Here is a 16,753-nt window from a genome sequence, read left to right on the forward strand (position 1 = left end):
AATACTGCGAAAATTGTAATTGTAGCCCAGTCCTTTTTTACCACCCAGAATTTACCCAGTTCTCCCCAAACTTCCTCTTTCGGACTTCATAGTAGGGTAAATTTTTGGTCTAACTCGGAAATCATTATTGATATCCCGATTTTGAGGCGATTTGAACGAATACCACTTTCTCATTTGTTCAAACTGAAGTTCATGGAAAGGTTGACCTCAGTTTACCGAGATAAAAAAGTATACCATAGTGTTCATAGCAATATGGCAGAAATTATCATATGATAACATCAAGAAGGGATATCTAGTTTACTAGGGAGACGGTATAAGATGCCTAAGTTATCGCGCGCCATAGTCCCAGTCCCCCTTTCAAAATACAAGGGAGGACGCAAAAGGAGGCCGGGCTATTTCGCCTCTCCTCAGTGGGAAAATACATAATTTTCGACATTCACGTCGCGCTGACGTGAGTTTTCAAGAACCAACCAGGAGATGCTGGTTGTAATTTAGAAGCAGGGATTAACTCCGGACCTACGTTTGGACTGGAGCTAAAGCTAGAATTGTGGCGAATTTTTACCTTCTCCCTAGTAACCTAGATATCACTTCTTGATAACATTAACTTTTCTCTTCCATATCAGCTTAATTAACATGTTCTGGTTTCGTCAATTAGAATTTTCCAACCTCCAACTAATAAATATTCAACTGACTTCCAAATGATTATTTTAAACTCATAAATTCGAAATTTACATGGCTTCTCTATGATACTTTCTAACAAATAAAAATATTTGTTTATCCACCCATATAGGCACAACAAACTGAAGGGGAACATATTTTGTTGTAGGGGAGGGTTGGAGATTCGTCTCTGACCGTAAAGACAGTCTGGGAAACGATTTTTAGCTTCGATCCCAAGCCACGGACGCGGCTATCCTCTCCTCACTGTACTTTTGGTGATGCAAGATGTGCCATTTACAACTTAGTTACGTACTGGTACAATGTCTAGGGGTTTTTAGGGGGTGCACTAATCAGCTAAGAAGCAAACATTTTAACAAATATTTCCTCCGGTTTCCGGTTGCCGTCTATCGGTGTGAAAGACTAAAATAAGTGTTTGTAGGATATTGGAATTTTTTTTAGGGGCTTGAAGTTGAATCATGGATCTTACGTACAATTTTATGGAAAAGAAAACCGTTCGATTTTCGATACAAAAACCAACCGTGGCGCGAGGTAGAGGAGCTAACGTTCTCAAGGTCACTCGTTTCACCGCATTGTCTAAAGCTAAGCGCCGGGGGATGTAAATGAGATCTGTGTATTCCCCCACGCTGACTCTTCGCGGGCCGCAAAAAATACCACGTTGCTCGTCCGCCTTAGTAATGCAAAGTCCGTGAACAAGTTGAACCGCGTCCTCGTTTACGCCATATTTATGTCACTGATGGTTAGTGAAAACTTTCCCTTATGTTAATGGTCCATAGAGTTCATTGGCATTGAATTTTGGCCTAAAATTTTGGACGACATTTTAGCCCATTTACGTGAGTTTTCTTTTTAATTTGAAACAGTGAAACTTAACAAAAAGCTTGTTCGCAATGACTATCACATCCACCTTTCGTTGTTCGTAAATATTTTAAATTTTGAATTAGTATCGTGTGATTTAAATTATTATTTATTATTTTAAATTTTTAACGTATGTCTGAGCAAAATTATCGGATATCACGTGAACTACTTAAAGGTTCGGGTACTTGAAAGTAGATTAAAATTAATTAATAATTGTAGTTAGTTAAACTTTAATGATCAGATGCGATGTTGAAATATTTTAATTTAAACACATTTTTTTTCATCCGAGACAAATCGGTCTTTTATATTTATTCCAACTAAATTATAAACAACACAAAACAAAGTTGGTGCAGTTTCGCTTAAGTAGCTCCGCGTTTGGGATAGAAACGATAGAATTGTGAAAAAAAATTCCCTTTGTTGAGCCCCTCGGACTGGCGGTTATCAACCCTTTCCTAAACATCCTCTTGGCAGATAATGTTAATGCAACCAACCACAAGGGGAAGAGTTAAAAATCGTTCAATTGAAGAAGAGGGGCCCCTTTCATTCCCCCCTTTTACGAGGGGCCCTACTGCAATCGCGCAACCGGTTATAATATCTAACTTTTCACTTTTTCATAAATTAAGCCTAGGACCTAAAGGGGAATGTAATACGTAATATACCGCTTCGATAACATATTTTTATATCAACCGGGAAACGTAAAAGGATTTTTTATATATTGTGTATTTTTGCTTTTTCACGCTACATTTCGGTAGTCAACGTATTCGTCTCAGTATTCCCGCCGTATGTTACGAATTGAATTGACGTTTTCGAGCCCATTCTGTTCGCCCCTTTTCGACTTTGACCTAATGAACCGCGCACGCGCGTTTTTGTGACGGTTTTAAAGAGACGCAACATTTTAGTCAGTTCCAATTGATATCACCTCGCGATTACGTTTGTGATTAACTTGAAATGTGAAAATTAACTAGAGTGCGTGTATTTGTAGCACGTGATGGGTATAAAGACTGGGATATCTTAGAATTTGGATCTCAATTTCAAGAATTAATAATGGGTAAGTTAGAATTCTCATTTACATTATGAGGGCCATCTATTGCCATACCCGGAGGTCGAAGGGGATGCCAGTTTTTTAAGGGTATTTGGTGGCAAATTTAGCCGCGCACATCTCAGAAACGGCGCAGAACCCTCTCTTGGAACCTACTTATTTTGGTGGATGGAGGAAAAATCATAATGTGTAAAGGTTTTCCTGGATTTCTGAAAACCAAGGTTTAGTAAAGTCATATTCTTCCACAAATTACTTGGCTTGGCTAGATTACGTCAATCTGACCCTCATTTAACCCTCGCCCAATCTAAACCTAACCTAACACACCATGAACAGTTACTATGAAGGAAGGGGGCTTAGGTTGTCATCTTATACCCAAAGCCTTTGCAAAGTACTGTGGTATAAACCAGAAGGATATAGGTCTATTTGGTATCTGACCTTGTTCTAGTTGATTTGACCTATTATTGATTGATCAGTATAGATCAATTGGAGAATTAGGGTAAATATAATAGGCAAATTTCTTTTGAGAAACGGCTTGTTTTTTTTATGTTCACCTGTTAAGTTTGTAATTAACTGTTATCGGCATTTTTCAAAGAAAGATGCAATCATGCACCATACTTTCCGTAAGATAAAAAAGGCCTATTTCGACCTTGAACTAGAAAGTACGTATGCGTGTCGTTAGAACTTCTATTCTCTTTCTTTACTCGCCTCAATCTTGGCGGCGAAGGAAGGTGCCTCTTTCGTTTTCCCCTTCCATAAAAAGTGATGGTGTTTTGCCCCTTTCACGGCCTACGCCAGACTGGAGGCGTTCGGTGTTGGTTCGCCTCGCACCATCCAACATCCAAACTTGGCGCGCGGTTTCCCCCTTTTTTTAGCGCAAAAACCCTTTCTCCTTCGACCAAGTCTTTTTCCCTTCCTTCCGCGTGTCGTAGCGAGGCCCTGAAAAATTTTGGCTCGTGAGCTTACAGGGGCGAAGCGGGCCTCCGATAATAGCCGTCCGCTTACGATTCGCTCTTCGGCGGGCCCCGCCAAGGTCACCCACTGTGTGATTTTTAGCCCCCTCACATTTTTAGGCCGAGAGCTAATGCCATATGAAATGAGTATCGTTGGAGAATGTTTAATATCCTGATTTGGGAAATTGAATGTAGTATCTGTTCTCATCAGGAAAATTAACCAAATACCTTATGAACAAAGCTTTCCGCGTATTGGATGAAGTATTTGAATTGTAAGAGTCCCTTGAAAAATTGCTAGTTTCTTAGATTATGTTTGTTTTAATAATTTTCCCCCAAACTGGACCAACAGCTTAGTGTCCCTTATGACACTAAGCGTGCCATGAGCTCTTCCGTGCAACGTCTCGAATTGATAATTAGGACAGATCACTTCTGTTTTAATAAAATCGGAATAATCAATGTGTAAACAATCAATTAAACAATCTCACCGTTATATAAATGATCGAAACTGAATCTAAACATTCATACGCAAACCTATAAACATTCAAATAAATCGGAACTAAACATTGTAAACAAGATTTAATGAAATCTAATCGTAATTGAATCGGATTAGGGATACGTCGTTTGCCCCAACCTCTTCTCAGTATTTCACGATATTTGGAAATCATGGCGATAATACATAGTTTTCAGACTAGGACGATTGATACCATTTACGCAGCAGGAGGCCAGGCTACTTTGCGGACAAAGTTCTGCACCAAGTAACCTCGCCTCCTGTTGTAATCCTCCTAGTTTGAAAGCAGTGTATAAGAAAACTAAAGAGATCGAATAGACGTTTTGGATGTCTGGGCCCACGGCCTATTCGTAACTGTAGATCAAAGTTGGGGCTTCTATTAGGCGTATAATCTGAACGAAAATAAAGGGAGCCTCTTTTTCGCGAAGACTTATTTTATATAGAATACTATTTTTTCTATTAGTTGCACCTGTTATAAGGAAAACCGATCTCTTCCTCGCTCCTAGGAGTATCATGCCTTGGAGTTAAAAGGATTGCGCATTTTTTAAATATATAATTTTTTTTCTTCTTCTGTGTTTCAAGTTTAGAGTAAAAAGTGAGTGAGACCGGTTTCAAATTTTATGCAGGCCTCTCAAACTTACGTAGCCTCCCACTTAAAAAACCCTTAATCCAAACCCTTTTTTTTCTTACTTACTTACTTAAAGGGTTTACGGCCTTTTAAATTTATTTATGTGGTGGTATTTTGCACTTGGTTGAACTATAAATATTGTTTCTTTTTTCTTTTGGTTTTTTTTTATTAAAGTGGCAGTAAATAGCGGCAAATGGATGGAGTACTTATAGGGAGCTAACAACTGGCTAGGGGGAAGAGATAGTCTGACGTCACGCAGCCCCTCTCAGGTTGGCATTTATGCGCGTAGAATACTGTTTCCAACCGTTAGGGGGATGAAACTCCAGTAAGAGATAGAAGGGTGTGACGTTTCAGGGTCAGAACTGTTAAGCTTTTTTTTAATTAATAAATTTTTAAATAGAGAGCTTTCAGTTGGAGGAGGAGCTAAGTCTCGTGACATAATTTACGCCGCCATATTAGTGGGTTTAAAGCAGGAATGAAGCTGAAACCACGCAATATGGCTACCAAAACAGCGGTAAGACTTAGGAGGGTGTGACGTACTACTATCCCATCTGAAAGCTCTCTATAGCCCAAATTATATTGACCTACTGACTTATTTAACTTGATATATTTTCTTAATTTATTAATTATTAATTAAGAATTGCATTTTTTTATTTCTGTCTGTGATAATATTTATTCTTAACCTCGTACGTAAATGAAACCAATACATAGTGTGCACTAAATGGGCTAGAGAAAAATAATTTGCATAATTAATTTAATACAAAACTGCAAAAAAATTTAAAATTATTAATTTTTTTTTTAATTATTATTCTTTTTGTTTTTCTCGGAAAATAAGGGCCGGGCTAGTGCATCAAATTCGGGTTTTTCTTGTTAACAGACTCGTTCGTTCCATGTGATGGGGTTTATTGTATCTTACCCTCTCCTTACGAAAGAGAAATATTCGGTTGACGAGGGCCTCTTCAAGTTTTTTTTTTTTTTTTTTTTTACCAGACATTCTTTTTTAAAAATATTTTTTATCGTTCCTAATAGGCGCAGGAAACGTTGAGGCCCTGAAAAATTTTTTTCTTTACGTCAAAAAAGGGGAAAGAATATTAGTTTAGGTCAGTGTTAAGATTCGATTTTGTTTTTAGTCCGGATACATTGTAGACGTCGCTTTGTGTTGTATTAGTCGTTATATTTGTAAGACATTATTTGGTCGTGAAAGAAAAGTTTTTTTGGATATGGGCTAGTAAGTTTTCCATTTTGTTTTATCATGTTTTATATAACTAATTGCGCTTAATCCTAAACTCCCCCCCTTTGTGATTTGCAAAACAGTATGTTTACAAAACAGTATGTCTTTTGAAATACTGTATTCTCGATAAAATTCAATGTCGCCATCGCTTCAACCTTGGAATAGAGTAATTTCTTTCCCATATATGGCAACGTCATAGCCCTCTATCTCCTACCTTCTGGGGGCAAATAGTATTCTCTCTTACAAAGTTGCCCCCAACCTTGGGGACACACAGTTCACTCCCCCTCTTTAGTGAAATTACTCTATAGGTTGCCTTCGGTAATAACATTAATCCATCCTTATGTTTTTGGAGAGAGCTAAGGGCTAGAATATGTTTTAATTAAAATTTGGATCCTTATTGTATTTGGCTTTTATTTTCTATTTAAATCCACGCTTAAAGTACCTCCAAATTAGAGAAAGATAATTAAAGATCAGACGCTGTAAAGGTGTGCCGACTGCTAAGCAGATATGTAGTACAGAGAAAATGGTTTCCAGGGGACTACCACGGCACATCTGAAATCTAATTAGGTTAGAGGAGACCACTTGTAAAAAGTGTTTCAACTGCTTAGCGGCTATGTATCGCTGAAGATATGTATTCTCTATTGCAATACCGTGTTTTCGATAAGTCTGCCATCAATTTAGGGGATGTTCTTTGGGCGATTTTGAGTCGAATTTGTGCTATGACATTTTGCCATCCGGGACACTGTTTTCGAGTTAAGATTGTCCATAGTATTTTACGGATGACCCCTTATATTTAATTAAGAAACTGAAAGACAATGATTTCTAATTTAGTTAAGGGGCATTTAACTTAAAAACAGTGACCCGGACGGCAATATTTGTAACGTATATTTGTGTTCCTCCACTTTTGCAATGGAAAAGGGGAGGGCTGTAAGAACTTTGACCTGGATACTTTCGAGTTGGTTGTAAAGGTTATTGAAACTTGTCAAGGCGTATCAAAGCGTATCTAGATTTTAAGCCCTTTTGAAAATAACCCATTGAAACCAAGGTCTTAGAAAACAAGTTATTGACAAATGCAGGTGTAAAAATAACCCATGTATAGAATTAAGCCTAAGCAGAGAGAAACCGTGACCTGTCCACTAAAGGGTCACACGAGGTTTCCTCTGCACGCGTTCAGAAAAAGAAAGAGATTCTGGTTTAAGCGCTCAAAACGAGCAGTGAGACTTTTAAGATCCTCTCGTAGGACAAATAAGAAATAGCAAGAGTGCGCGATGGATAAGACGATTAAGACCGTTTACTAAATGAACTGTGTAACTCGCGTACTTAAATAAAATAAGAAAGGAGTAACCAGAGTAAGACTCTAACGAACTGTATGCTGCCATGGCATGGAGCCGCGACGTCATCATTAGCCGAACTAATTAAACAGCGGAATCAGCTACATCAGGAGACGCGTCCAGCCCTTGCCGATGGAGACAGCCAAACAAAGGAATGAAATAAGATAAGTCCACTACCTTACCATACCTCCAGTAATACAGCGTGAAAACGTAACGGGAGTTACTAATAAGAATACTTCGGTATTAAAGTAACATAAGCCAATCAGACGTCTATAATTAGCCACGCGTATTAGCTAAGTGGAGAACCAGTATGAAAAGACAATTAGTGACCAAAAATAAACAATTAGTACTTTAAGAAATTAGAGGTTGGCCACCTTAATTAATAATTAATAATTTAACTAATAATCAAAGTTACGTAACTATAATTTCATAATAAGAATAACAATAAGAAATCCAAACAGATCTGAGAAGGTACCAATGCATGCTGTATTAACGCGTGCATGATTAGTTTTAAGTATTTATCACATGAACTGTGCATGCCGTTAATTGTATTTTATTATTTTAAGTATCAAGTGTTTTAATTACCATTAAATGTTATTTAAATGTTTTAAGACCTTGGTACCCTTTTTAACGTTAAGTTATATAAATAAGAATTAAGTATTAGATATTAGATACGCTTTTGCCAACGCATAGACTAAGTCGGTAACCTGCGAGGACCATATAAGAGGTTCACCGAAGAAACGTTGCATATTTCATAGAACATTTTCGACTCGAAATCGCCTAAAGAACATCCCCCTTAATTTATGGCTAACTTATCAGAAACACCCTGTATAATAGTCTCAAATGATAGCTACGCATTCATTGCCAAAGACATGGTTCAATATCGAGTGTTTTGATTTTTGGACCATTTTGCTTGTACAAGTCGCAATCCGTGAGTGTTTTTTACAACTTATCTATGAAATTGGAGGATTACCTATAACTGGGTCTAATCCATGTCATAAACAGTTATATTATTAATTAAGAGACTAACATTGTTCGCGTGAACTTGTATCTCGCGGGGGGAGGGGGTGGAAAATATATCTCCAAGACACTATATTATAATAATAATATACGTCATCTAAGAGTATGTAAGACTCGCTGCAAAATAAAATTAATTGGGAGAGCGTACGCATACGTGTACATACGCCCCTACAAAGAAGAGAAGGGCTTCATCCTCGGGATCAGGTGCAATTAAAAATTAATTCCAGTCCCTTGGGTAGGTACTTTTTTTATTCATCTTGCAGAGCTCCCCAGCCAGTCCCTAGTATTTTTTTTTATCATCAAGGCCTGTAAGAGTCGTATTAGGCTAGTTCTTTCGCCGAACTGTTTCGCCTAAATGAATTTAAAGCGTGGTTCGCTCTTTACGCTTCGACTAACGTTAGGCGCCCTCTCTTCGACGCGTTCCTAATTACAGAGGCGAGCTAAAGAACGAACGAACCCCTTCCTTGCTGCCTCCTTTGGTGTGGTGGTGCTGGTGCACACGGTACGCACTCACCTCCTCCGCACAATTTTTTTTTTCGTTCTGAAGTTTCTTTAGCCTCTTCAGGGCAGGCGCTACGACTATAGAGTAGCTTTAGTAGTTCACTCTCCAGGCGCCTACGGACATGTTTCGAGCAGTTTCTGGGATAAAAAAAGGTGTTGCTTAGGTTTCCCCCCTAAAAGAGGGATTACCTGTCGAATTCTTTTCCAGAACGAGTGGGAAGGGGTTGAAGTTTTTCCTCTCTTTTAATTTCAGTGGTCTAGTTCGGACTTGGAAAGTGCAATGGTGACTGTGACGCGGGGTCACGATGTTGCGATGTATCTTTCCATTTTATTTACTATGATATGACCCAAGTGTTGTCGGGTTACTAGGATTGCATCCTTTTAACCTAGGGCACCTCTGAAGACGTGGAGATGAAAATTTCCCATGTCACTTCTATTTTTCGTGATTTATCCAAAGGTTCTCCTACAGTTTGAACTTGGAATTATTGTTGTTATTTTTCTCTATTTTGAATACCAAAATTAGTCCTTATCTCCGGAGACAGGGAGATGATGATTCTCTATGTCGCTTCTATTTTATTTTCTTGTTTTTAAAGATGCATATAGTTTGAACTTGGAAATATTTTTCAATTTTGAAGTACACATTGTTTTGTTATCCAAAGTAGGGTCCATATTCAAAGTATGGTTTTGGAAGAGGACCCCACTTTGGTTGGGGAAGCAATACTGTACGTTTCAAGACGTGCATGCAAAGTGTTTTTTTTTACCACGGCGTGGTACCAGAGAAGAATATTTCCTACCCCCAAGTACCGCTCTGTTTTTTTTCTTTAATCATTATGCAAGCTCCGTTAATGAGAAAAAACTGTCGATATTTTATTAATTCCCTCTTAATTAAATCTTAAATAAAGCCAGCTGGATTCAATAAATAAGAACGGGCCTGTATAACGTCTCAAAAGTGAATTAGTTCTAGAAGTAACCATTTTAATGCATTCCTTATCCAAGTATATAGTGTTGTTGAAGGATAAGAACCTGTAGGCTAATTCTCCAAGATCATATGTGATCTCTCATCTGCTTTCTTGGATGAAACTCTTGTCCATAATGGAGTGTAAAGACCCAAACCTAATTACCCCTAACTAACAGCGTAAGACCCTTACATGGAGGGCGCTGGTTAACTAAAAACAATATTAAGTTGTCTCAAGACCATATACTTGATACTTCCCCTAGCAGACTATCACAATAACATAAATTTTTTAATGTTATGACAAGGAAATCTATGAGGAAAACCTTTATTGTCACAGATTTCCCGCTCTATTTTGGCATAAGTAGTTCTTGTTACGCATTAATCCCAAAGTCGCCATTTTGAAAACACGCTTGTACCGTGCCTTTTACAAGGCGGGAATCTAACTCTTGCCTGAACCACTTGGCGCGCCCAAAACAATTCAAAAATTAACTTCTTATTTCGCGCGCTTCTGATGAAGCCTAGCTAGCTTTGAGGAAAGGGAAAGATGGGGATGTAGCGTGTAGGAGAAGCCCGCTATACGGCTGCTAGAGCTTGTTGTGGTTTAATGAGTTTTGCTGGCGCGAGAGACTTAATGAAGAGAGCTTCCGGGCCCTAAGTTTTTTTCATACTTTTTCCTCATCGTTCTAGGTGGGAAGAAAAAAAAAATATTCGCTCACGTGCGTAGTAATTACGTATCATGTACGCCACTTATGAAAAAAGCGCGGGAAATAAAAAAAGAATTTCCACTATCGGTGCATACAGCTAGCCAAAGGCCTCAAAAATTCTTCGGTCTAATTATCGAGTCCTCTTTCCACGTGACACTAGAAGAAGGAGGGGGGAGGGAGTCATCTTAGACCTTTTTTGACATAAGAAGCGCGCGAAACTGAGGGTTAAGGACATACTGTTGTAGAGTCGAGTGACACCTTGCATTTATAAAGATTGTGAGAGGAACCTTTTTTGTTTCAGGCGATATATCAAGGTTTCCCCCCTCTATTAAAATTAATTAACGTCGGCTGGCTTTTCGCAATGAAAATCTATGCAAAATACGTGTTATAATGCGGCACGTTGTGGGTTCTAAAATTAAATCTATCCCTGATAGCATATTAAAGATAAAGTTAAAAATCAACGCCATATACTCCAAACTGAATTTTGATAAATATACAGGGTGTTTGTGAAAAGTCCATCAATAATGAAAGGGCGTATTTATTGGGCCATTTTGAGTCGAAAATGTTCTATGACATTTTGCCGTCCGAGCCACGGTTTTCGAGTTATGATTTGCATATTTTAGGGATGACCCCTTCATTAAATTAGCGCTGTCTTTCAATTTCATAATTAAATTTAAGGGGTCATCCGTAAATTACTCCAATCATAACTTGAAAACAATGGCCCGGACGGAAAAATGTCATAGAACATTTTCGACTCAAAATGGCCCAATAAATACGCCCTTTCATTATTGATGGACCTTTCACAAACACCCTGTATATAATAATTATATATAGTTTACAACCGCTTTTAAAGCTTTAAGTAATATTTATTTATTTTTTTTTGTTTTATTTGCCTTGAGTTTAAATGACGTTGAGGCGACGGTATCCATGTATAGACGTGTTAGGGGTTGCGCGGTAATCTAGGGACGTGACTTAGGCACAAAGACTGCACGCAGTTTTTAACTAAAGCTATAGAAGGGATGGTTTCTAAATACGGAAGACGTAATCCCTTAAAACGGATTCCCGCTTTTAAAAACCTTTTTGGAAATGCTATTTATAAACGGAGCGCCGTTAAGGGTGATTTTAAAAACCCCCCATCTCCGCGTCGCAGCGCGCGCGTCTTTCGTCACTTTGAAAATTGTTCCAAACTATTAGTTGATATTTTTCACTCGAGATAGTATACTAAACAAGAGACTTCTTATATACTATTCGGTTTCGGCAAGAAGCGATATCTAGTTTACTAGGGAGAAGGTGTAAATTCGCCACATTTCTAACTTTATCTAAAGTCCAAACGTAGGTCCGGAGTTAATCCCCGCCTCTAAATTACAACCAGCATCTCGATGGTTCTTGAAAATTCACGTCAGCGGGACGCGAATGATGAAAATTACGTATTTTCCGACTGAGGAGAGGCGAAATATCCCGGCTTCCTTTTACGTCCCCCCTTGTATTTTGAAAGGGGGACTGGGACTATGACGCGCGAATACTTAGGCATCTTATACCTTCTCCCTAATAAACTAGATATCGCTTCTTGGTTTCAGTATAAGAGTTTGTTTTGACTTCTTGGGAATCATGCTTGTAGCTCTAGTCGTTTTGTTCTGGGACTTACTTATTTGCTAGATGATAACGTTATGGTCCGTTATCTCGTGTCAAGTTACATTTTCGACTCAAAATCGTGCACCCAAAGAACCTCCCCCTTAATTTATGCCAATATTCACAAAGTTTAATCGTACTAAAACAGTTAATGACAGTATTTCTGAACAAAAAAAGAGAGACCCAAACCACTAGGGACAGGGACAAGAGAGAGACAGAAAAAAAAATAGGAATGAAAACCATCTGTTCAGTAATAAATTGCACCCTATGATACTTAAAAGATTTACCAATATTTCACTAAAAACTAGCTTTATATACCAAAAAATAAAATGAAAAAATAAAAAAAAATCCCCTGAAAAACCGTTTGAACCAAGGGTTAGGTAAAAATTCACGCACCCAACAGTACACCACCCATTCACCACCGATATCCTATCCCAACCTAATGTATAACCCCAAAAAAATTGAAAGTATATAGTCCTGAAACCCTAGCTCTGTTAGTAGCCCCCTGGCAAATACGGAACTATACTTGAAAAAATATTTAAAAAAAAAAAATCCAATAGATTATACTAACCTTGACAGTGAAAGTCTTTCGTAGTTGACCTCCTTAATGACAAAAGGTTAACACCCCCTTTTTTGGCTACCCCTGTGAAAAAAATACGCTGTGTACACCTTTTTATATATAAAAAAATCGACCATTCTCTTGCAGCTCCTTTTTTTCAAGGGTTCTCTTCCCGCACCCATAGCCTAGGACACCCTAAAAAGTTTTTTTCTACCTCAATATTTAAATGTTGTAGCCGGGTTCGACTCCTCCTTTAGCCATTGTCCCTTCGCTCGCTCGAGCTTCCTTCTTACGTCGTCCGAGAGAATATATAATGTATAAAAAATATCAATAGGAAATAGATATTTTTTTTTTTCAGACAACCGTTTTTTTTTATTTTTTTGACGTAATCGTGTACGGGTCTTTTCTCGGAGAGTCTATAATCAGTCCATGTTTCCATAAAAGATTTTTTATACATATATATATCTTCGAAGGTGGTAGGTAATATGGGGAGAACATGTAACCACCCGCCATGGGGTTGGATATTTGTCCATTTTGCTTGTGGATGGAAATATTTACTTGCGTCGTTTGTATCCCGTGGAGTGCAAGTTAGGGTGTTGAAGTAATTATACAGGTAACTGCTTTTGTTACGAAATTTGGTCATTAACTAATAAGTTAAAATATTATTTTTCTTTTACATTATTAATTAAATTCTAATTATTTCAAAGCGTTTTACACTTAAAGGGATGCGCCGGGCTAGAATTTTTCCCCTTTAAATCGAAGAAGCGTGTAAAATAATGATTTTATCAATTGGAACCATGTTTCTATCTACAATATTAAAGAACATACGAGCAATTAAGTTTCCATAATGAATGTAGGACATAATCCCCCCTGGACATAATCCCCCGGACATAATCCCCCATTTGAGAAAAAAAGGACATAATCCCCTCAGGTAGGAGACAAAATCCCCCGGACAATTTCCCCCCGAATGGATGCCGAAGACAAAATACCCCCAGCCCCAGAACAAATTCCCCCCAGCCCCGGGACAAATTCCCCCCAGCCCCGGGACAAATTCCCCCCAGCCCCGGGACAAATTCCCCCCAGCCCCAGGACAAATTCCCCCCAAACTGTGTTCTTCGGAAGAAAATAAATGTAAAAAATAATATTTTGGAAAAGGCGTACCATTGTTACAATATTTCCAAAATATTACGAACCTAACCTAACCTAACCTAACCTAACCCAACCTAACCCAAAATAACCTAACCCAACCCAACCTAACCCAACCTAACCTAACCCAACCCAACCTAACTCAACCTAGCCCAACCTAACCTAACCTAACCCAACCCAACCCAACCTAACTCAACCTAACCCAACCTAACCTAACCCAACCCAACCCAACCTAACCCAACCTAACCTAACCCAACCCAACATAACTCAACCTAGCCCAACCTAACCTAACCTAACCCAACCCAACCCAACCTAACTCAACCTAACCCAACCTAACCTAACCCAACCCAACCCAACCTAACCCAACCCAACCTAACCCAACCTAACCCAACCTAACCCAACCTAACCTAACTCAACCTAGCCCAACCTAACCTTACCTAGCCCAACCTAACCTAACCTAACTCAACCTAACCCAACCCAACCTAACCCAACCCAACCCAACCCAACCCAACCCAACCCAACCCAACCCAACTTAACCCAACCTAACTCAACCTAACCCAACATAACCCAACCCAACCCAACCTAACCCAACCCAACCCAACCTAACCTAACCCAACCCAACCCAACCTAACTCAGCCTAACCCAACCTAACTTAACCTAACCTAACCGGGGAATTTTGTCTAGAGCGTAGGGGGATTTTGACTAGAGAGTAGGGGGATTTTGTCTACAGAGTGGGGGGATTTTGTCTACAGAGTGGGGGGATTTTGTCTACAGAGTGGGGGGATTTTGTCTACAGAGTGGGGGGATTTTGTACTCTTAACTTGGATGGGGGGAAAATGACCGGGGGATTTTGTCTTGAGAGAGGGGGGATTTTGTACGTTTTTAAAAATGGGGGGATTATGACCGGGGGTCTTTTGTCTTGGGGGTATTTAGTCCGTATACCTTCCAGAATGACCCTTACCCGTTAGGCTTCTATGAGAAGCACTGGGGACTATCTCTATTGGACGAATCGGTCAGGTGGTACAAGTCGTCCAATAGGGGTACTCCCTAGTGTTTCGCGGGAAGGCCTACCGCGTAGCATCCATTACGGAAACTTAATTCCTTGTATCTTCTTTAATACTGTAGATAGAAACATGGTTGCAATTGATATTTTCCATTATTTTATACGTTCTTTCGATTTAAAAGGGGAAAAATTCAAGCCATGATAACCAAGAAGCGGTATCTAGTTTACTAGGGAGAAGGTATTAAGGTGCCTAAGTATTCGCGCGCCATAGTCCCAGTCCCCCTTTCAAAATACAAGGGAGGACGTAAATGGAGACCGGGCTATTTCGCAGCCTCTCCTCAGTCGCAAAATACGTAATTTTCGTCATTCGCGTCGCGCTGACGCGAGTTTTCAAGAACCAATGATATGCTGGTTGTAATTTAGAGGCGGGGATTAACTCCGGACCTACGTTTGGACTGGAGATTAAGCTAGAAATGTGGCGAATTTGTACCTGCTCCCTAGTAAACTAGATATTTTCTTGGTGTACGAAGAAGTTGGAAATCTTAATACGTTTGTATTTAGTTCGATAAATGTCCAACCCCTCCATTGGACGCTCTCTTTTTCTCCCAAAAGAATGTCTACGTTTTTTTAGGAACGAAAAAAGGGCCGCCCGTATATAACCATGGTCGGTGAAAAAGGTTTGTCGTATAAGAGTTATGTCTCAAAATGTAGTTTTTTTTTCTTCTTCTTCTTTTCCCGCATCTTCGGGAGTTCTAGAGGTGGTTGGTTGATTCAGAAAAACCCAAATCCCATCATGATGGCCCCAAAATAGCGCGCCAGCCACGACAGTCAAAGGATGACTTCTTTTTTTCCCCTATTTCCCACCAATTTCCTACCAGATTCTAGGAGTTCGCCAATCCAATAAAATATTAGAGTTTTTTAGTGGTTACCGACTAGATTTTGTAATGGGGTTATTGACGGGACCTTTCAGTCTTTCGCCCTTCCAAATGTTCTCGGACGTTCAGAAACCCTGGGTACCTGTACCTGCTGGCTGACCTGGGATTGGGTTGGACAAGAAGCGAAGTTTTCTAAACAGTACAAAATAAGAAACCGTTATTTCCATTTTTGTAACTACTGTGTCTAGATAAAGACAGGCTTAGTGTGGACATTCCTTCATAGACAAAGGCTTAGATTAGTATTATTATTATCATCCACCATATTCTTCCAAAGGGGTTTCAAATGGAGCGTACACTTTAGTTTGGATTCTTCAGAAAGGTATTTTGAGCACTTAATTAGGTTTACAGGTTTATTTTAGTAGCCTTGATCAGGGCAACCCCTTTATGGGGGAGCTCAGCATTGAAAATTTTGTCCACTAGCACCCTTTAAATCCCGTACGAATTATCCCTGTATAACTTCCACGCTTTGGGAAAGATATCCACGGCCCAGGGCCGGAAATAAGGAAAAATTATTATAGGACTTGTGTCCAGTGACGCCCGCTTTGACTGGCAAAATTATAGGACATTGTCCACTGGAGTGTGCAAAAATACTGTCGCATATAGTCAAACCATTAAAACTACGGAAAATTTATTGGTCAAAATGTTTAGTGACCCCCCCTTAGTTTTTAGAAACATTTTGGGACATTTTAAAATTTTATTGGACAATGTCCAGAGTCCTGTGCTTATTAAATCCACCCTATTGTGTGTGGATTTCCACACAATGTTCGGAATTCAGTTTTCTCTCCGATAGTTCGCGCTGTTTAAAGCATCTAAACTGCCCATAAGGTGCTCGCAATTTAACGTGGTTTTGGAGATGATATACACATGAATTAAATAAATTGCCGTAATTTTAAGACAGAATGGTAATTAATTTTTTTTCTCAAAAATTACCGATGATTTCACATCTCTATTTGTATAACGCGTGGTATAATGATTTTGAATCAATTTCTGTTTCTTGGAAAATCGATCAGTTCGGGATACTCGTGTAGTGTTAGTGTGTGTATGTATATTATAAAGACATCTTACATCGGTGTAAGTAGTGTAA

The 16,753-nt window shown here is 39.0% G+C and overlaps 1 protein-coding gene across 1 annotated transcript in view; it reads left to right on the forward strand.

The window, feature by feature from the left end:
* Window positions 1-2,559: 2,559 nt before the first annotated feature.
* LOC149623751 (uncharacterized) overlaps window positions 2,560-16,753 on the forward strand; it is a 121,061-nt gene continuing 106,867 nt past the window's right edge. The window contains exon 1 of the mRNA XM_089852968.1: window positions 2,560-2,578. The gene's annotated coding sequence lies outside the window, so the exon portion shown is untranslated. The remainder of the gene's footprint in view (window positions 2,579-16,753) is intronic.

This window comes from Phalangium opilio, unplaced genomic scaffold (assembly GCF_054372755.1).
Source record: "Phalangium opilio isolate 3A_F unplaced genomic scaffold, DU_Popi_V2 ptg000113l_1, whole genome shotgun sequence".
NCBI classification, from domain to species: domain Eukaryota; kingdom Metazoa; phylum Arthropoda; class Arachnida; order Opiliones; family Phalangiidae; genus Phalangium; species Phalangium opilio.